At 42.1% G+C, this 21605-nt stretch overlaps 1 long non-coding RNA gene across 1 annotated transcript in view; it reads right to left on the bottom strand.

Moving 5' to 3' along the window:
• The window catches only part of LOC147020410 (uncharacterized), a 32111-nt gene extending 11873 nt beyond the window's left edge, over window positions 1–20238 (bottom strand). Inside the window, exons 1-2 of the long non-coding RNA XR_015061815.1 lie at window positions 19952–20238; window positions 18058–18245 (exon numbers count right to left, since the gene is read on the bottom strand). This is a non-coding gene — a long non-coding RNA (uncharacterized LOC147020410). The remainder of the gene's footprint in view (window positions 1–18057; window positions 18246–19951) is intronic.
• Window positions 20239–21605: the final 1367 nt, after the last annotated feature.

Below are 21605 nucleotides of genomic sequence, written 5' to 3'. Positions count from 1 at the left end.
GAAGTGAAGGAGAGTCCAAGTGTGGCTTGTGGTGAGGGCTGGTGTAAGGCAGCAGGTGAGGTGCCTCTCTTACATACATATATTGGGAGCATGTGCCACAGCATGGTCCACCATCAACCCCCTTCTGGTGAAACTACCAAATTCTAGGATCACTGCTCATCTCTTCACATTCTTTCCTCTTTTTCCCCCACCTGTGGAACCAACTTCCACATGCTAATCAATCTCGTTCTTCCTTCCATTTCTTCAAGACGGCTGTTCACCACCATCTCAGATCCTCTTCAATTCAAAACAATCATCTTTTATACCCTCAGTAACCCCACCCCAATCCATTCTCCATCCAAATTTCCAGTCCCCCCCCTTGGAATTTCCTTCTTTATCCATTTTGTCCACCCCATGCATCCTCTCCTGCACCCCATTCATATCCCATTCCTCCAAAACTCTTTGTTTGTCCACGTCTCCCTCGATCTTGGCCTTCCTCTCTGCTGTTGTTGTTTTCCCTTCCCTCTCCTGCTCCTTTTGCATCCTGCTATGTCCTGATCCGTTCAGTGTACTCGCTCTTTTGGTAACCTTGATTATGGATACTACAAAAAGAAAAATGACTGTGATCTCATGGATTTTTGTGTTTTATATGGCAATAATTTGCAGTGATCCACTGTTCTTTATCCTCCCTGTATTAATTATCGAAATGTCCATCTGGAGAACTTTGTGTGTCGTTGCACATCGAAAGAGGTTCCTTCGCCAACTGTTTGAAAGCACAATACAGGTGATAAGCTGGTTCTGAGAGATCGAGACCACAGAACTGCCAATGCCTTGCAACACAATACAGATGCACAACTGAGGTATAAAACACAAAATAGACATTTTTCACTTCACCACAGATATGCCATTTCTAATGCAAATAATGAAACGGTCACGACACAATCGAGGAATTCCATGTACCACACCACAGCACATTTGGATTTTGATAAACAACAAATTATACAATGTTTAATCATGTCTGCAAGAACCAATGAACACTGTATTTTGTAATATTGCTTCAGTTGCATTAACATGACATGTTTTTGTTTTCGTCACCATTATAGGATCAAAAAACAAAGCACGTAAACCCCCTTTGTCGGCCAGTCAAAATAGTGAAAAAGGTCAAAGTAATCGCAATATAATTTGTTTTTTCACAATGCATTATGGTGATGTCTCTTGTTCAACATACTAAAAGTCTACCACAATCAACTGATGGGAATATGACAAAACAAGCCGGGAGGCGACGATGGTTCGCGGGATTTATTATTGAGGAAGCCCTACCGTAAAAACCTATCTCTTCCGTCAAAATAGACCAAATCGAATCGGATTTTTTATGTTGTACTGAGGGACATTACGCACAGCTTCTAGGAAATGAAATTGCGAGAAAAAAGTCGAAAAATAAGTTCAAGTGGGCAAGGCTCCACCCACAAGGGGCATGAGACGCCCCTCATACAAAAAGACACAACTAGACCATAGTATCTAGCTTGTGTCCAAGTTTCATCAAGATCGCATCAAACGTCATGGAGCTATGCACTGGAGAGAGTCACACAGACACACAGTCACACAGACACACAGACACAACGAAAATAGTGGTCACTGCTGGCGCCCGCGAACCAATTACGTTTTTCAACAAGGATGATGTGATACTTTAAAAATATCTACTAATTTGCAATATATGCCATATACAATGTATTTGAATAAAATCACTGTCAATTAATACATTACAATCAAGGACAGTCCTGTTTTGATTAGTTCCAAAACAAATAATCATCAAAATTACAGTTTTTGGTTCGCGGGCGCCAGCAGTGACCACTATTTTCGTTGTGTCTGTCTGTCTGTCTGTCATACCCTAATTTCATATAATAATAACTAAATAAATAAGTAACATATTTTTTGTGAATCATTGAATCTAAATAAAAACACTGGATGTTGGGCCGGCGAGAAATAAGATCAGGCGGGAGTGGAGACAGCAATAGAGGTGGAGATGATAGTGGTATTTGGTAAATGAGACCAAATATTCCAATAGTTTGTAATTCCATTGATTGAAAAATTAGGGTATGGTGAGATGCGAATCCATAGATTCTGAACATCTTTGGTGAAAATGGACTGCATTTTCGAACTCAGTGGGGTCGATTTACTCAAAGAAATGTTTAGACGGACAACAAATTAATTATAGATTAGAAAATATCGAAATGAGTAGGATTAGTTACTCAACTCGAGTAATGATAAATCTTGTTTTAGGTCATATTTTCGAAATGGTAGTGAATTCAATGTCGGTGCAGTCATTTCTTAGAGTAAATCGACCCCAGAGAGTTCGAAAATGCACTCCATTTCCACCTCGGACATACAGAAGTACCCGTAATCGTACCTGACCATACCCTAATTTATTCACGTCATGAGACTAAAAGTCATCATATGGAGCGACCTCTAAATCAACTCCGATCAAGCTAAAAAAAAACGTATGCGCGTTATTGGATCATATCAGAATAATTTTAAGCTTGTGGAGCAGCATTCTATTTTATTCGACTTTTTTGGACCACCCTAATATATATATATATATATATATATATATATATATATATATATATATATATATATATATATCATATATATATATATGTGTGTGTGTGTGTGTGTGTGTGTGTGTGTGTGTGTGTGTGTGTGTGTGTGTGTGTGTGTGTGTGTGTGTATCTTGGGTTCCCACCAGACTCCCCAGAATTGAAGGCCGTCACACCGCACATGGATAATTCCGTGACATGACAGGTCGCAAACTGATCGTTAACGCCAATAACTCAACCATGTTACCGAGGGTCCTCCCATCTCTGGGTTAACCGGGTTACCTAATTAATCACGTGACCTAATTACCGAGTGACATGCCCTCTTGACATGCCCTGATACATCACAATGACGTCATATTCGTTTTGATGACGTCTTCATTAAGAGGACGAGGATCTTAGCTCATTTGTGCTTGTTCTGCTTTCTGTCCAGAAAAATCAGGTCGGGGAGTGGGGGGGGGGGAATGCCACCTGAAATATGTATTTCCTTTCTCCAAAACTGCACACACAATCTCGATGAAACTTGACCACAAACTTCATCACCCATGATGTCCCAAAGATTGTTCACACCATTAAAAAAACAATCTGAGTCTAAGGTTGTCAAAGGGTGGGGTTGCTCCCTCAAAAGAGGTATTTGCTTTCTTCTCAGAAACTACACACACAATTTCGATGCAACTTGACCAAAACTTTAACACTCGTGATGTACCAAAGTTTGTTCATGGCATTAAAAAGTAATCCATAGGCATTTACTTTATTCTCCATTACATATTTTGTGGGTCATCCATGCCTACCAGTGGTTCCCTGGTTATCTTATCCAGCTGCTACCAGGTGAGTGCCCAGATGTATTGCCCTTATTTTTAAATTGATCACATAGTGGAATATAGCAAGTGCTGAGGCGAGACAACAACACATGTTGAAGCTTGGCAACATCAACTTCAACGGCAACAGTGACAACAACAACAACAACAACAACAACAACATCTCCTGTCTTTAGTGACATTTTCTTTTCCTATATGCCATGTAATGCAATGCTTTTTCCTTCGGAGTGCTGCAAGCCTCCGTTTATCTCTGTTTTATGCTTTCCCTTGAACATTCACTCATTCTTCGGGTATGAACACTTGGTAGGTTTTTATCCTGTTGTGAAAATACTTCTCTGTAACACGTTATTCGTTTGGCATGTTGTGGTGGTGTCTGTATGCTTTATTGCTCGATATTTACATACTGCTTGTATGCACTAATATTCTTTATGTATGATTTTTTTCATTCTCTAATTAAACGGCATTCTTTGGGAAAGTTGTCATCACGTTCATGTTCATACATCCATCGGCATGGTACAGGTCACCACGCACCTGTATAGTAAGTTCATTCTGCTTGTATAATACTCTGTAATGAACACTTGCAATGTGTACCATTCTACTCAGTTATTTGGTTAACTCTTCATTTGCTGTTAATTCCCCTATTGAAAAAAAAAATCGTGTAAAGAACATAAACAATTTATTTTCAACAATGTTGTATTCGTGTCCTTCCATATTGTAAACTTCACAGATACTGACACTCTTTACTCTCAGCATTGCCAGCAATGACAATCACTCATTTCAGAGTTTGTCGCTCACACACATTCCATGACTTGTCCACAATCGTGAATCTAAACCAATGTTTTGCTAAAATTGCTTTGGATGTGCTCAAGCATTAGCAGGTAAAAGCCATTTGAGAAAGTTTAATCATTGTCAAGCAAGAGATTCTTGTCTTCCCTTTATGTATAGTGCATCTCGTTTTTCACCTCCTACTTTTCTTCCGAAACCCCAACGCTCCCCAACCTCCCCATCCTTACATTATTCCCTGCCTCTGCCTTGTGCATATGCTTTAAACCTATCATATTACTTCGCATTAATGTTCCAATAATAACACTGAAATAATATGGGCCAAAAGAAACTAACGATTTTCTTTGAATAATGGATGGAATCAACTGAACATTAATCGAGACATTCTAACCACCATGGGAAGCAAGGAAAAGCAAATGTTTCCATCATTGACCCTTCATCAGAGCAAAAGAGTAATCCTGCTTTTGGTCAGCGTAAATCCCCTCTTTTGTTCTGATGAAGGGTTACACCAGAAACCTCAACTTTTCCTTGCTTTCACCGATGGTTAGCACAACTCGATCAACGGTCTGTTGATTTAATCCATGGTTATATTTATCCACGCTGTAGATCGACACTATTCTTGATGATGAATGTTCGTTTTCCATATTACATAAAATATTTGCTGTGTTTATGTTACTCAATGTATCAACAACAAAAACACATTTATGTGTCTATTATAGAAAAAAAAACGTGGTATGTTCTAATAAATGGTTTTGCAATGGAAAATGAGAAAATATGGGACAAAATGATGCACAACTCAGATGACTAATAATATATTGCAAAATTTTCGTAAAGTATTGCAAAAGGAAAATCGAAAACACAATGAACTAGAACGACACTTGTTAGAGTGCATATCTCCACAGTAAGGCTGAACAGCATATGTTTGGTATCCCACTGATGGGCTGGATCTGCATCAGAACCTTAACCAAAATCGAGTCGGCTTGTTGGTGTCACCTTATCAACTCATTCACCAAATTTTGTCGTCATCCGTCCAAGACTTTTGAGATGTCGTGCTATATATTCATTTTGATCCGATCGCTCAAAGGTGAGGAATCCATGAAAAAAAATCTGGATCTTCACCAAAATCAAATCATTTCATCCTTGTCACACACTCAACCTGTCCACCAAGTTTAGTCCAAATCCGTCCTTAACTTTTTGAGATATCCTGCTCACAGACAGATAGACAACACAGACAGACAAACAAACAGACAGGGGTGACAACATAATCTCGAATCACTTTTCGTGGCAAAGGTAATTATGCTAAGAAAATGATTATATACATTGATTCATAAAAAAAAATCACAAACCTTAAACCAATGCAACATTTCCACAATATCGGGCAGCAACATCTTACTCCACACAAATCATCTCTGCAATAATAAACTTGTTCGAATACAAAATTTTCCATTTTTGTAACGCCATAAATCCCATGACATCAATACATAGGCATAATCTGGCAAAAAGCTGAATTGAGATTTTTTGAGTCGATCTGATTGCCGACAGGATCGCATTGATAGAGGGAATTATGCAACCAAGGAATTGCATGATCTATGTGAACCTGAACGTATGCACACCAGTATAATGTCTGATGCTGCACAAGAACACAAAATTTTCAAGCATCTTTTTTACAAACAATGTTTTAATTAAAAAATATATATATATATATATATATATATATATATATATATATATATATATATATATATAAAATGTCGTTTTACATCAAGGTTTGGGTTTATGAGACTTAGCAGTGATTAAATAGCCTTTATTTAATTTTCCATTGTGAATTACTCAGCAGGCAAGGTCCGAGTGACCATTTTCATAAAATATGTAACAACCGATATCTAATTGGAATCTAGGTCACTGGTATGAACTACACCACAAGTGTTTATCCATAAAAGAAGTACAGACAACAATGTGTCACAATGAATTGCCTGCAGCAGTCCTGTCAGGGGCTAAACACAAAGTACAAATTGTCATTGTATTTTGGAATCCTGATAACAGGTGAGAAGATCTAAATTGCTGCCAATTCTTTTGCCTGTGACCAAGTTGTGCTGCAATAAGGTCAGAAAGATGCCCTTTTATAAATAGGTGGGCAACACTGTAATTGAAATTCCAAAATAAAGTGCTCAACCTCACTGGAGTTTTCATTTAATTCCTGAAGTTTCATATAATTTTTGTTGATTCTGAAGTACAAAAAAATTTGTTCAAGTTACCGAGTCAGAGATTCATATTTTTCAATTTACTTCCTTTCTCTTCTTTCATTAATTTTCCACTGTATTTCCCACTCTGCAAAGAACCTTATCTGCTCCCACTAGAGCAGAACGTGAGTGTCCTTATTACAGTCATTATTCTACAAACAATGCATATTGTGCCAAAATACAAGCAGCTGTGCCTTTTGTTTTCAAAAGCAATCATTGATATTTATGGAGTGGTGAATCGTTTCAAATGCTTGACATTCAACTTGACGTTTTATTTTCATAAATAATATTTTTGTTACAATAATATGTGAGAAGGAAGCCGCAACAAATACAACCAACTTGAGGTTCTATTATAGTTAACAACAATGTGGTAATATATATATATATATATATATATATATATATATATATATATATATATATATATATATATATATATATATATATATATATATATATGCCAGTAGGCGACATGGCTCGCTCTCGATGGAAAGCTGGCCGACGCGACTAGCCGATATTCATGTACATGCTTTCAATCAATTTAGCACAATAAATGTGATTATCTTAGTTACTTCTAAATTTAGATTACCTCTAAAATTGTGGTCATTTTGATGGAAACTTTAGTTGAACGGTTGTAGAAATAACGTGAAGCACAGTTTTGTTCAATGATGCTTTTAAAAATCACAGCATGAACAAACGTATTACCCTTTGCATCATGGGAACTGCTCAACCACCATAGAATGAATCTTTGAGATTATAATATCCACCTAACAGAAAATGGGCCCTCTTAGTTTGAGCCCAGAAACCCGCCTTGTGAAATTACAGGCATGTTTCCAAAGAGACTCTAACAAATGGCAGCCCTGGTAATTCCATTTATCTATTCGCTAAAGATTTTATTTTTTTATATAATGCTGTAAGACATTCTCCTTGGGCACAAAAAAACAGGTCCCTCGGAGGTCCAGTTTCGGAGGTATTAATTTTTTTTGTACAGTCCGCAATAAGTGTACGATGTACGATGAAGTATTTTAGCTGTTGCTAAGCAACGGAGGTGTGCATAGCAACCATTCATTTTTGTGTACATGCTAGCCACATTCCACACATTTCACCCAAGTTTCATCAAAATCAGACTTTCTCTTGGAGATATTCACAATTAACCGTTTCTGAAATGTTCGACATGTACTCGCCCAAAACTTATTTCCTCCTTCAAATATTTTTTGTTAGGGCTGCAAATTGGGATGAAGGGAGCGAGATAGATTGTGCACAGAACTCTAAGCTTCGATTTTTCGTTTTTTTTTATTTTGATTTTTTTCGATTTTTTGACCACTTTAAAGGGCCGATACTATGCCGTTGCTAGGACCTGGGGTCCCATATTCGAAACCACACGATTCCCAGAAATATTGTTCCGACCTACCAAATTTCATTGGAATTTGTTGAGTGGTTTAGCCCCTAGGTTTGACCAAAGTTTCGTGGACAGACAGACAGATGGAAATTGCCAGAATAAGGGTGCTCTAAGAGCAGCCAATATATATATATATATATATATATATATATATATATATATATATATATATATATATATATATATATATGTATATGTATGTATGTATGTATGTATGTATGTATGTATATATATATATATATATATATATATATATATATATGTATATGTATATAAAGGATCAGGTGGTGGCCCGCATGAAGAAGGTGGGAAAAGGGAGCTACCAACTCGATGAGTCGACGGATGTCACGAACGATGCCCAGCTCATGATTTTCGGGAGGTACGAGTGTGAGACGGACCTCGAGGAAGAATTTCTATTCTGCACGCCAATGAAAACGATGACAACTGGCGCCGATATCTGCAACGTCGTGGACAACTTCCAACAAGAAGAAGGCCTGAGCTGGGAAAAAAAACTGTGTCAGCCTGTGCACCGATGGCGCTCCCATGATGCTTGGTGTTCGACAGTGATTCACTGCGTGAGTCAAGCAAGTCAATCCGAACGTCGGAATTTTCCACTGCCTTTTGCATCATGAGAACCTTGCTGCGAAACATCTGTCACCGGATCTTCCGGCAGTGATGCAGGAGGTTGTCGCCGTTGTCAACATTGTCAAAGCCAGCGCCGGGAACTCTCGCCTGTTCGAGAAGATGTTTGTTGACTTCGGGTCTGAATTCCAACATCTCCTATTCTAGTCAAGTTTGAGATGGCTCTCCCATGGCAAGGTCCTGCTTCGTGTAGTGCAGCTACGAACAGAGCTGCAGATATTCCTCAATGAGAAGAACCATCGCCATGCCATCCAGTTCCACTTGAAGCCCTGGATGCTCAAAGTCTGCTACCTCAACGACGTCTTTGCCTCAGTGAACGAATTGAACACATCCATACAAGGCAGGAATCAAAACATCATCATACTCTCCGAGAAACTGTCGGCCTTCAAGGAAAACCTGCTGCTCTGGAAGGGGAAACTGCAGCGCGGAAGAACAGCGGCGTTTCCGTCATTGAACGAGTACTTGGAGGAGTGGGAGGATGACGAGATTGGAGCGCTCGATGCGATTAAGCCCGTCTTGGTGAACCATTTGGAGAACCTGATCACCGAGTTCGATCGCTACATCCCGGACAGAGATCTGGCGTCCCAGCACTGGATCAGGAATCCGTTCCAGGCTAAGGTTGACGACCTGTCTGGGGATGTCCATGGACTGCAGAAAGAGTTCATCGAGTTGCATCACGACGAGTTCCATCGACAACTCTATGCCAAAGCGTCACTTGGAGAGTTCTGGACTGCGGTCAAGAAAGAAAAGCCCATAATCGGCACCAAAGTCATGAATGGTCTGCTCCCGATTGGGACCACGTTTCTGTGCGAGCAAGGCTTTTCGGCGCTGACGGTCATCAAAACCAAGGCGCGCAATCGCCTCGACCCCGGCCACGACATGCACATTGCGCTCAGCAAGATCGAGCCCCGCATCGAAGATATCATGCAGACGAAGCTGTAATTACACCTCTCGCACTAATAAAGTATGTATTAGCACTGGTTGTCTGATTTTATTATGATATGTTTCGTGGAAAAAGACGCTGATTGAAGCTTGGGTCGCAAGATTTTCACCACACCCGGATTTGGGTCGCGCTCAAAAAAGTTTGGGAAACACTGCCAAAGTTGGTAGAGTGATCCAGTTCGGGCAAGGCATTCCGAGGGCCTGGTTCCCCAGTAGTCGAAACCGCATGGTTAATTAGGTAAATTGATTCTAGACAAAAAGACCCTACGCCACGCGGTGGAGGTATTAGCGTCCACAGTCGGTTCAGCGACCCGCCGCGTCACGGAATTATCTGTGAGCGATGGCCAACAATTCCGGGAGTCTGGTGGGAGATGATGTAACTTCCTCCACCTACTGATCGTTCTCACCACCAAACCCTGGCCCGCAACAATATATATATATATATATATATATATATATATATATATATATATATATATATATATATATATATATATATATATACACATACTGTCAGAAGAGCCAACAGATATGTACACTCATGCCTTATCTGTGCAGCCTTGGTTCAAATTGTGACCCAGTTATAAACAGTCATCTTCTTGTTTCACATTCCAGGTGATACGTGTGTGTGTGTGTGTGTGTGTGTGTGTGTGTGTGTGTGTGTGTGTGTGTGTGTGTGTGTGTGTGTGTGTGTGTGTGTGTGTGTGTATGCTTACACAGAAAGTATGGTGATAAACAGGAAAAGAGGAGAGAGAGAGACGTCGATGTGGAACGTAAAATCTTGAAGGTTGGGGTGTTAAGTTCGGTGAGGTGGATGAGGACAGAAAGGATCATGAGTAATGATGGGAGATAACACGTGATGGTGTTACCTCTTGTTGTTGAAGCCCTGTCATCGGGAAGAGTCAGGGCCATCTCAACTTGCACTTTCTCAGTGGGGGCCATCTGCACTTACACCTCAACGTTTTCAACCATAAATTATATCCTGACATTAAAAGGCTGATTTTACATTCAACCCATGCTCTTTCAGTATGCCTTTATAATGAACTCCGTTTTATTGCCTCTGACTGTTTTGGGGCTGATTGAAGATAACCTAAAAATGTAATAACAGAGCATTCATTAAAGCAAGGATTTTACAGAGGGTGTTGCAGGTTGAGAGTGCAGCCTGCGATGTGCTCACAGGGTTTTATGTTGGGTCGTGGGCTATAATTTTGGGCTTTTACTGGCAAAAGCACAGAATAACCACGATACAATGCTTGCACGCCTGTTGTAACCATCCACTGATGTGGAAAGGGAGCACTCTACTGGTCACAGCTTTAAAATTCCATTTCATTCTGTACAATATACTCCATCAACAAGTGTATTTCCAGCTTCTCAGCCACATATACACATTTCAGCTCCATTTATCCTTTTCCCTTCCACCCCTGCCTTTTTTGTTAGAAATAACAACATTATAGTACAGTATGTGTGTAGTTAAGAGCCATGGGCAAATAGTTGTTTCAAGACGAACGTAACTAATGAGATGAATCCCTTCAAAATAGTTTGCTCTGTGTCAATGTAGAATTGACTCATTATGCTGTTTATTGTCTACAAAAGACTTATTTTATCACAAGGCCTTGAGTTATAAATACTGTTGTGAAGTTAAACTCCATTCCTGCTTTTTTTTGTTTCTATTATACAATAAGGTAGTATAACATTAATGATTGCATCGGTGGTGGCAAACTGCAGCAGAAAAAAACTTATGATGTTAATGTGGTTGAATATCCAAACTAATTTGTCAAATAATTACATTTCTCCTTTTATGGCATTATCTCTTGCGAAAATAATTAATCTTTGTGTTTCCTGGCCCTTGCATAATACCGCATGCACGGCTGTTGTACCAAGTCTACCTGGCTTTCAGACAAATCCCATAAATGTTAACCACTGCCAAGCTAATCCAAGAGATATGTTTGAAATGGTGAACAGGGTCATTTTGAAAACACATTTTCTCAGTCTGGTGTTACAATCAGGAGTCATCTCAAAACACTGCTTTGAAAAGTAATATCAAATGGTTTGCACAAATGAGCAGTTCAAACCTCAGCACATAGTTTTGTTTTTGTTATGCAAGTGACATCAGAACACCATATCACAATACCTCGCAAGGCCTCTCTGTATAACACAAATTGTGCCGTTAAAAAAGCTTAAGTTAATAAATGAAAAACACCAGATGCATGAATCTTGCCCAGAAGTCAGATAGCAATGTAATAGTGGCAAATGAAGGGAAGCTGATAAGGATCAGTCAGGTACCATGTCAGGTCAGGTCAGGTTCGGTCAGGTCAGGTTCGATCTGTGACCTGCTACAGGTACCATGTAAACCTGTACTAAACTGTTCCATGGTCGGGTTGTCGGCAACTAAACCGTCTCCCCCACCAGGTTTTCTGGTGAGGAGGGTGTTTGGATATGGACACCCAGCAGGATTAAAAACAAAACCTGTCAAAGGGCGGAGGAGCTCCTTGTGAGCCAACGGCCATCCATATCTAGTGCCCAACTGTGTCTGCGGACGTCCTCCTGCAGTTGGGTTACTTTCATTAGGAGGTTGTTGGCAGGATTTGCACTCCGGCCACCGTAAAACCCTTCATTACGCAAAAAAATCTGAAAACCCGCTCCGTGGGAGTACCTCCTGTGCAGCTTCCCTTCGCAGGGCAGCTCACTGAATGACAAGATTGGGGCAAAGCCTTCGGGACCCCCGATCTTTGATGATAGGAGGGAAACCACGGGGTAACATCCCTGGGTCAGATTGCGGGAGAGTTGTTGGAGTGGTGCTGAGGTGTCGTCCAACCAGACGGCGGTCTCCTTGGCTTAACCTGAGGCGGTCCCTTCGGGTGGGTGCCTGGAATGTCCTATCCCTAAGAGAGGATGATCACCTCTCTCTGTTATCATCTGAGCTCAAGCGTTTGGACATCGGGATTGCAGCTCTCTGAGGTTCGGAGACCGGATTGCGGCGAGATAATGGTGGGTGGTTACACCTACTATTGGTCTGGTCGCTCTGATGGTTAGCATACCCAAGGAGTTGCTGTAGCTGTGTCCAATAAGCTGACCCCAATGATAATTGAGGTAACACCGGTCAACGAGCATATTATGAGATTAAGGATTCGTCACTCCTTGGGTGTCATTTCCCTGGTCTCTGTTTATGCTCTGACTGAGGCGAGTGATCTCACCGTGAAGGATGCATTCTACGCCACGCTCGAGTCTGTGGTTTATCAGTGCCCCAGACGAGATACACTTCTAGTCTTGGGGGATTTCAATGCATCGACTGGAACTGATAGGGACGGTTATGAGGTGTGTGTTGGTCCCCATGGGTCAGGAACTATGAACCAGAATAGCACTAAGTTCCTTGACTTTGCAAGAAGTCATGAACTTAGGGTGACTGGTTCATGGTTTCAGCGCCCACAAGCTCATCGCTGGACTTGGTATTCCAACGCTGGCAGTGTGGCAAAGGAGATTGACCATGTCCACATTGACGGTCGTTGGAGGATGATCCAGAACTGCAGGGTCTACCGGAGTGCTCAGTTCCTCAATACTGACCACAGGCTTGTTGTAGCAACTCTAAAGCTGCACCTTAAATCCTGGAGAATGGTACCATCCCAGCCTAGGCTGGATGTTGGCAAGCTCAGGGATGAGAGAGTAGCTGAGGAGTTCGCGGACAGGCTGAGTGGACACTTGGGGGGTCTGGGTGCTTTGGGGGGTCCTGAAGAGTTGTGCAGTGCCTTCAAGACCACCGTCCTTGATGTTGCCGGTGGATGTCTTGGAGCTCACCGCAGGGCAAAGAAGAATTTTGTCTCATAAGGGACACTGGATACCATTGACCAGAGTCGCAGGGCCAGGCTGAATGGCAGAGCTGAGCTTTTCAGGGAGCTGGGGCGTAAAACTGTACGTGCACTGAGGGTGGACAAGGAGGCCTATGTGCGAGGAATCTGTGAGGGGGTAGAGCATCACCTGTGGACAGGTGATTCTCGTCCCGCTTACAGGGGAATTCACGCATTGCGTTCATCCAAGCCCATCCCTCGGAGCACTGCAGTTCGAGTGGAGAGTGGTAGGCTCTTGACAGAGGATTCTGAAGTGAAGGCCCGCTGGGCCGGTTACTTTGAGCGGTTGTACCAGGCTGATCCCCCAGCTGTCGAGTTGGACGTCAAGGGTGTTACAATCCCTGTTGCTGACCCTCGAATCAACTGTGGTCCACCTTCGCTTGTGGAAACACGGGCTGCGGTGAACCAGTTGAAACGGGGCAAAGCTCCAGGGATCTGTGGCATCTATGCTGAACTTCTCAAGGCTGGTGGAAATGCTGCACTCGTGCCGTTGCATGCAGTTCTGTGCTCTGTCTGGAACACAGGCATCATCCCAACTGATTGGAAGAGGGGCCTTGTTGTCCCTCTCTGGAAAGGGAAGGGTGATCGCCAAGACTGCAATAACTACCGAGGGGTGACGCTGCTCTCAGTGCCGGGCAAGGTCTTTGCTCGGATAATTCTCGATAGGGTTCGCCACCATCTGCTTGAGCACCAGCGTTCAGAGCAGTCAGGCTTTTACACCAAAGAGGTCAACGATTGACCGTATCCTTGCCCTTCGTGTCCTCACCGAACGCAGGCGAGAGTTTCGGCAGGGGCTGCTTGCAGCCTATGTTGATCTCTGTAAAGCGTTCGATTCAGTGAATCGGGATGTCCTCTGGAGGATTCTTGGTCTTCGTGGGGTGCCACCAAAACTGATTGATCTGATGTCTGAACTCTACTCTGGTACTGAGAGTGCTGTGAACTGTGGTGGTACCATCTCTGACTTATTTCCAGTTGTTAATGGAGTTCGTCAGGGATGTGTACTTGCCCCCACACTTTTCAGCACTTGTATGGACTGGATTTTAGGGAGGATGTCGGAGAGATCTAGCTGCGGTGCATCGTTTGGGAATGTCAAGATCTCGGACCTTGACTTTGCAGATGATGTAGTCATCTTTGCGGAGACTTCAGACATCCTTTTGTGGGCCCTCGAGGTGCTGAATGAGGAGTCGGAGCCGCTGGGATTACGGGTTTCTTGGGTCAAAACTAAGATCCAGGCTTTCGGTGACATCTTGGATGCTGCTGTCCTGTCTGTGTCTGTTTGTGGTGAGGATGTTGAGGTCGTGGAGAGATTCACTTACCTTGGCAGTGATATTCATGTCTCTGCTGGCTGCGAGTCAGAGGTCAATAGACGTCTGGGTCGGGCCTGGGGAGTCATGGATTCACTGGATCATGGGGTGTGGCGCTGCCGGTACCTGTGCGGGAGGACGAAAGTCCGAGTCTTCAGGTCCTTGGTACTTCCAGTCTTGCTCTATGGATGCGAGACTTGGACTCTGACCAAGGATCTGAGACGGAGACTTGATTCGTTTGGTACCAGGTCTCTTCGGAGAATCCTTGGCTAGCGCTGGTCGGATTTTGTGTCCAACGAGCGGTTGCTGAGAGAAACTCGGATGAGATTTGTTACCTGCATAGTCCGTGAGCGTCAGTTGTGGCTGTATGGACATGTGGCTCGTTTTCCTGATGCTGATCCTGCTCACCAGATTCTCTCAGCGAGGGTGTCTCATGAGTGGAGGAGGCCAGTGGGCCGACCACATTCCTCGTTGTAGCAGCACGTTGACCATCATCTCAAGGAGATGGGGATGGGCCTGGCATCTGCCTGGGGGATGGCCAGACGGAGGCCCCTGGAGTACCGGCGGAAAGTGGACGCAGCGACGTGCTGTTCTGGCACATGCTCCCATACCTGACCTGATAAGGAAGGTCTGTCTGTTCTTTGTCGGTCTCAGCTCATGGTGGAGTATGGGGCCCTCATCTGAAGTGCCATGGAGTATGACTCCCTTGGTTAGGCTGGTGTGATTGCTTCTTGTCATCCCACCTCCCCACATCAGAGAGTATCAGAATCTACTTCTCGCTGGCTGCAAGGAGCCGAGAGACCTTGCAATCCTTTAGCACGTCTATGCCAGTACTTTTCCAACTTCAGTTTCTTCTCCACTTCTGCTACTTCTGTTATCCTCAGTCCATTTAGACTCGACGTGTGCTTCTAGAAATGCACACCTTGTACATCTTATCTTTGTGTGCTCCCTCCTTTTTTCCCCTCTCTTTTTATTAATCTGGAGATGTGGCTTGTTGAGTCTGTTTCACATGAGACTTCCCTCCAGTCCTTCAAGACTGCAGTCTGTTTCATGTTCTCTTCCATAAGTACCTGTACTTTTTTGAACAATGACCCCCTGTTCCTTTTTCTGTACCTGTGCATTCTCATCCACCTGCTTTCTTCTCCTGTTCCATCATTAATTTGACTTTTTATGGTCTTTTGGTTCAGTTATTCAATGAGCTTCAACATCGGTATAAAAAGAAAATGCCCAAGGGTTGAACAATGGATGAAATCAACAGGACATTGATTGAGGTATGATAACCGATGTGGGAAGGAAGGAGAACCTGACGTTTTGGCCATTAACCCTTCATCAGAGCATAAATAGAAATATGCAACAAAATGTAACATTTTGTTTTTAATTTCCAGTCACTTTTGCTCCGACAAAGGGTAACACCCGAAACGTCAACTTCTCTTTTCCTCTCACTATGGTGAACATAACTCAATAAAATAATGTCTTGTTGATTCCATACATTATTCTCCGTGTCCGTGTTCACAGATTGTCACCAGAAAGACTTGTTCTTCATTCTGATGAAGGGTTCGTCCTCTTCGCATGCTGATCCTGATGCTTCGACCCCAGTTTGCAATCCCACATTTTTGTGTTGATTTCATTTTCATGTACTAATCTTTGCCTAGTACATTGACATCTCCTAATTAAATTGTCTATCAAGGGATATATGTAAAAACTTCTCAGAAAGCTTGAGGGGCTACAGAAAAAGGACATTTGCCTGTCGATACAATCACAGCTGGGCCAACAAAGTTACCTGATACCAGGATCATTCAGTATGAGACCTTAATGAAATCACTGAAAAATGTTCTCATTGAGTTTACTTTCCAGCAGTGGAAGATATGTTGCAGGTTTTGCATATTTTTCACAAATTATCATTTTCAAAATCTTGAATAATTTAAACATGTGCCTGATGTTACACTCCTCCGACATATTTTCAATCGGGTTTTGACTGGGAATTGCCATTTAATGAGCTGGTCAAGGAAGATATCAATGTAGATTTATGCTATGCTCAGCAAATCAATCACGAATCAGTTTGGCACATTATTTGCTCGTGCAGTCATCTTGTCAATGGGGCAGACATCACTGAGAAAAGCCTGTAACATACAGAGGTGATTCATCCCTGTGAAGCCCCAGTGATTATTTTTGAGTGAATAACACATTCGATTGTCACGTCTGTCTGTGATATAAGCATACATTGACACAAATATCAAGCGTCACCGAAAGCGAATTTCAAACAGATTGATACTATATTGTGTTTTCAATTCCAGAGTGTAAAATTGAACTTAAAAATGAACAATAAGTTACTTTTTTGATGGTTGAGAAGCGGACAAGTCTACCAAAGCATTAGACTCAAGAGTCTGCCAAATGTGCATTTCAATCCCTTGTGGACATTATGAGAAACATAAATGAAATGTCAACACCTTTTGGTCGCACCTAAGGGCAAATATGTTCCTGGAGTGCAGAATTTCCATCTCGATTCCGATTATGGGGTAGCATTTGGACAAAATAAATTATTTGTTGACAAAACTCATGCAATAAACACTTGATTGTGAGGTCAACTTGAGATACCTTTTGGGTAAAGACCTGGCAACCATGACAAACAACCCAAGATTCACACATTAAATCACCTCCGTAGTATGTAGCCAGCTTAAACATGCTCATATATTTATTCGATGTAATGAGCATATTGGTCCACATTCCATTCTGCATTGTTGACATGTTTTCAACAAAGACAAGGGTCTTGCACATCTCAGGTTTGCAAATCCTTACTCGTTATTCTGGCTGACCGACAGAATTGTGCAGAGTTAGTGTATTTATCTACCTTTGAGATATCTAGTCTGTGTTTGATTCTCGCCATGATTGTAAATTTGTGTTTATGCTTCGCAGGCAGGGCATTGCAACACAAATTGTGCCATCCAACGGATGGATATTAAGCTGGGTGTCCCATCAGCAATCATTATCTGGTGGATGGTGAATATCCCACGGTGTTTTTCCTGAAGAGAAGGTGAGTTATCACCAGCGCAATGAACAAGATTCCAAATGCTTCCAGCTTCAGTCGAATGTAAGGACTGGCCAACAGGTTCCGAAAAGACGGGACAAAAGCCATTCCCGGTCGACCCCATCGGAAGGTCGACATAATTGGGGCTGTTACATTGTTGTAGTAGTTGTAGTTTAATTTTAGTTCCATGTTTCTGGTTGAAATAGACCACGAGTTTGGTGGCTTTTTATTTATTTATTTAGTTATTTATTGTATGCAGAGTCAAGGCTCTTGGAAGAGCTAGAACAGAGAACGGATCAGAATGCTACAAAACAAAAGGAACAGCAGAGAGAGAGAAAGGGAAATGCCAATAATAGGACAGAGGCAGAAAATATATGGAGACGGACAACAAGGGATGCTCAGGTAAGGTTGAAGAGTAGGGGGGAATGCAGGGGGTGGATAAATTGAATACAGAAGCAAAATTTGGAGGGGGGAGTTGTGTCAACATACCTAGTGTTGGCTTAATGATTGGGATGGCGGTTTTGGGATCCTAGCATCCCTAGTTCAAATCCTGCTTGGCCGATGAATTAATACCAGATGGGGTTGACTCAGCCTGTCATCTTTCCGAGGTCGGCAAAATGAGTACCAGCTTGCTGGGATGATTTTGCCATTCGAGTATCCTGAGTCAGAGTGGTGTCCTGTCCAGAATAAGAATAATAATAATAAGAAGAATAATAAGTCCAGAATAAGGGGGACACTGCATCAGCGGCACAGCCGCGCTCAAAAAGAGAGAGAGAGAGAGATATATATATATATATATATATATATATATATATATATATATATATATATATATATAGAGATTTTATATTCTTTTATTAAAAAAGTATAAAAAGGTGTCTCACCAATGAGACAAAGGCGTCAGCACAACACTTAACTGTTTTTCACAGCAAGCAAACAAAATATATTATAACAAACAAGAGGGTATTTATAAAGGTAGAAAAAAATATTTTACAATTTTTTTTTATGTTTAAACAAGCAAGAGACAGAACCATTTTAGTATTTTAAAGGTGGGTACTGGTTACTGAAGTTCTTTCCTTGCCAGAGTTACATATTTCCTCAATCTGTGTACGTGGGATTCATTGGCGCCATAGGCTGCCGGATTTTTAGTAATAAGGGATGCGGTAAGCATAAATTTATCGAGTTCTGGAAAGAAATCTGTTAGTTTAATTTTTTTCCGAAAGGTGTTATGGAGGAACTTGATCACCTTCGCAGGAGCAGGGGAATTTAAGCCCTTGTGGTCTTGTGAATCTCCAGCTGCACCATCCAACTCAGAAGAATCTGATATTGAACAAGTATCATCGGAATCACACGACTCGTGTTCAAATTCAGCATCCTTTTTCTTTACAGATATAGCAGACATTGGAAATGGTTTCACGAAAAAGGAATCCTCAGGAAGCAGATTTCCTTCTAACTTTTCAGGTGTCTGCTTCAAAGTCACTGAGGTAATGGGTGTGGCTGTAGATGTGACAGGCAGTTCTATGGTACTCGGTGCAATTGCAGTTTGGTGAGATTGTTCTGTGGTGTTAGGCACAACTATAGTTTGGACAGATGGCTCTGAGTTATTAGGCTCTACTGTAGTCTGAACTGCTGGTTCTGAGGTATTAGGCACGACTATGGTTTCAACAGTTGGTTCTTCGGTGTTAGACACAATCTCCGCATGAACATCCTGCTTCAGTGTATGACTACCTACTGTATGTCCAGAACAAGTTTCGTCTCTGCCTGGGACATCGACTGATGGTTTGTTTTGAAGCTCCATAGTCTCCTCGTCATCACATGTGAGAGGGCAGGCATAAACATCTGAAGGATTTTGGTTACTCTCTTTCCGATTGAGTGAAACCCTCTTCACAGCGACCGCTTCCGCGTATGAAGAAGGTTCGACTAAAACTGCACTTTGGTGCCTTCGTTTTCCTCGTGTCACCCAACCAGACTCATTTTTTCCATTTGTTTGATTTTCAGAGTTTTCCCCTGCCTCAGTAGACACCCCAATGACCTCAGGTTCATTTACATTTTCAACTTTACTTGATTATTTTTCAATGCCCCTTGGGCATTCATTTTTCATGTGACCACACTGTCCACATTTGTAACACACTAAAGTCTGTGATGAGGCAAAGATGCGGTAAGTAAACTTTTCATGTTCAATTTTTAACATCACGTCAAGCTCACGAATGTTTGGCTTCGGAATAATAAATAGTTGACGTCGAAAGGAAAGAATATGTTTTGTACTGTGGTCCTTAAAACGAACAGGAATGAAAGTTATTTTTGAAACCACAGTGCCATACTGTTCTAAAGCAGCCTTCACCTGCTCGTTTTTTATGAAGGGAGGAATATTTGACAGGAGTACCTTCATCGATGGAACATCGAGGGGTGATATGAAGAGGAATATATCCGGCTCCACAGTCAGTCCTGACTCCACAAGCTGCGCCACCATTTCCTCTTTAGCGACGAACATAACAACATGCTGATTCATTCTCGATGCAGCTATTACACTATGCATGCCGATTAATTTTCCGACACACAAAACAACTTTTTCAACTGAGATTTCGGGTGGTGGCGTACACGAAAACCCATTTTTCCGACTTAAAGACTCTAACAGCTCAACGGTCGCCATGATTTAGGCGCAATAACACTCAATGCCGCAGGGAAAAAAAAAAAAAAGTAATAATAATAATAATAATAATAATAATAATAATAAAAACCAATACACAAGCGAAGCTGGAGAATGGAGGAAAAGAATAATAATACTAATGATAATAATATGGACGCGGTCTAAGAATCGTTTAAAGGAGCCAAAGCGATGGCAAAAACTAACAAAACACGTCGGATGGAAACCAGGCCTCAAAACCGGGAGGGGTTCTGAGAAACCCGAACTCCACCTACCGTGCGCGCTCTCTTTCTCTCTCTCGCTCAATGGAAAAGAGAAAACAAGGAGAAAGGGGTCAAGAGAAAACGAAAACTAAAACATTTAGACGATGAGAACAGGGAAAGGAGAAAGCAACACAGGCTCCGCGCGTACCGCCAGGAACTGAGCAACAGGTCTTCGCGATTGCACGCACGTGCCAAGCGAGCAACAGCTGTGGAGAGAGAGAGAGAGAGAGAGAGAGAGAGAGAGAGAGAGAGAGAGAGAGAGAGAGAGAGAGAGAGAGAGAGAGAGAGAGAGAGAGAGAGAGAGAGAGAGAGAGAGAGAGAGAGAGAGAGAGAGAGAGAGAGAGAGAGAGAGAGAGAGAGAGAGAGAGAGAGAGAGAGAGAGAGAGAGAGAGAGACAGAGAAAGAGACAGAGAAAGAGACAGAGAAAGAGACAGAGACAGAGACAGAGACAGAGACAGAGACAGAGACAGAGACAGAGACAGAGACAGAGACAGAGACAGAGATATATATATATATATATATATATATATATATATATATATATATATATATATATATATATATATATATATATAGGGATTAATATACATATTCCAAGTGTTTGACCATTCTGTGATTATTGTCAATGTCAAAAGAGAGGGAAGAGGCTGCTGCCTGTCTATCTGAAGGATAGGGGATATCATGGCAGAGCGTGGAGTCATCAGCAAAGAGATAAAGAGGATTTGCCCCAGAGAGTCCGAGAGATCGTTGATGAGGATTAGGAATAGGATGGGGCTGAAAACGCTGCCTATGTGCATTCCAGCCTTGACAGGGAGAGGCACTGAAAGAATTCCATTGAGTGCCGCATGTTGGCAATGATAGTGGAGGATGTCTGTAACCCAAGAGTGGAGTTGGTCTTGGATGCTGCAGCAGAGTTTGGAGAGCAATGCGGGATGCCAGACTTTATCGAAAGCTCAAGAATATCTGGACGGCCCTGATCTCATGTCTGCATTGAGGGCCTCCATCCATTGCTGGGAGAGTAGAAGCAGCAGGTCCAAGGTGGACTGACCTGGTCTGAATCTGAATTGATCTCAGATGGTCACCTGCATTTGTGGATGCCATTACCTTGCTGTTGATTGGAAATATGCTAT

This window comes from Eptatretus burgeri, chromosome 9 (assembly GCF_056783735.1).
Source record: "Eptatretus burgeri isolate ZD-2024b chromosome 9, Ebu_testis_v1, whole genome shotgun sequence".
Classification (NCBI taxonomy): Eukaryota; Metazoa; Chordata; class Myxini; order Myxiniformes; family Myxinidae; genus Eptatretus; species Eptatretus burgeri.
Note: the sequence above shows the minus strand (reverse complement) of the source record. Positions and strands in the feature narration are given on the sequence as shown.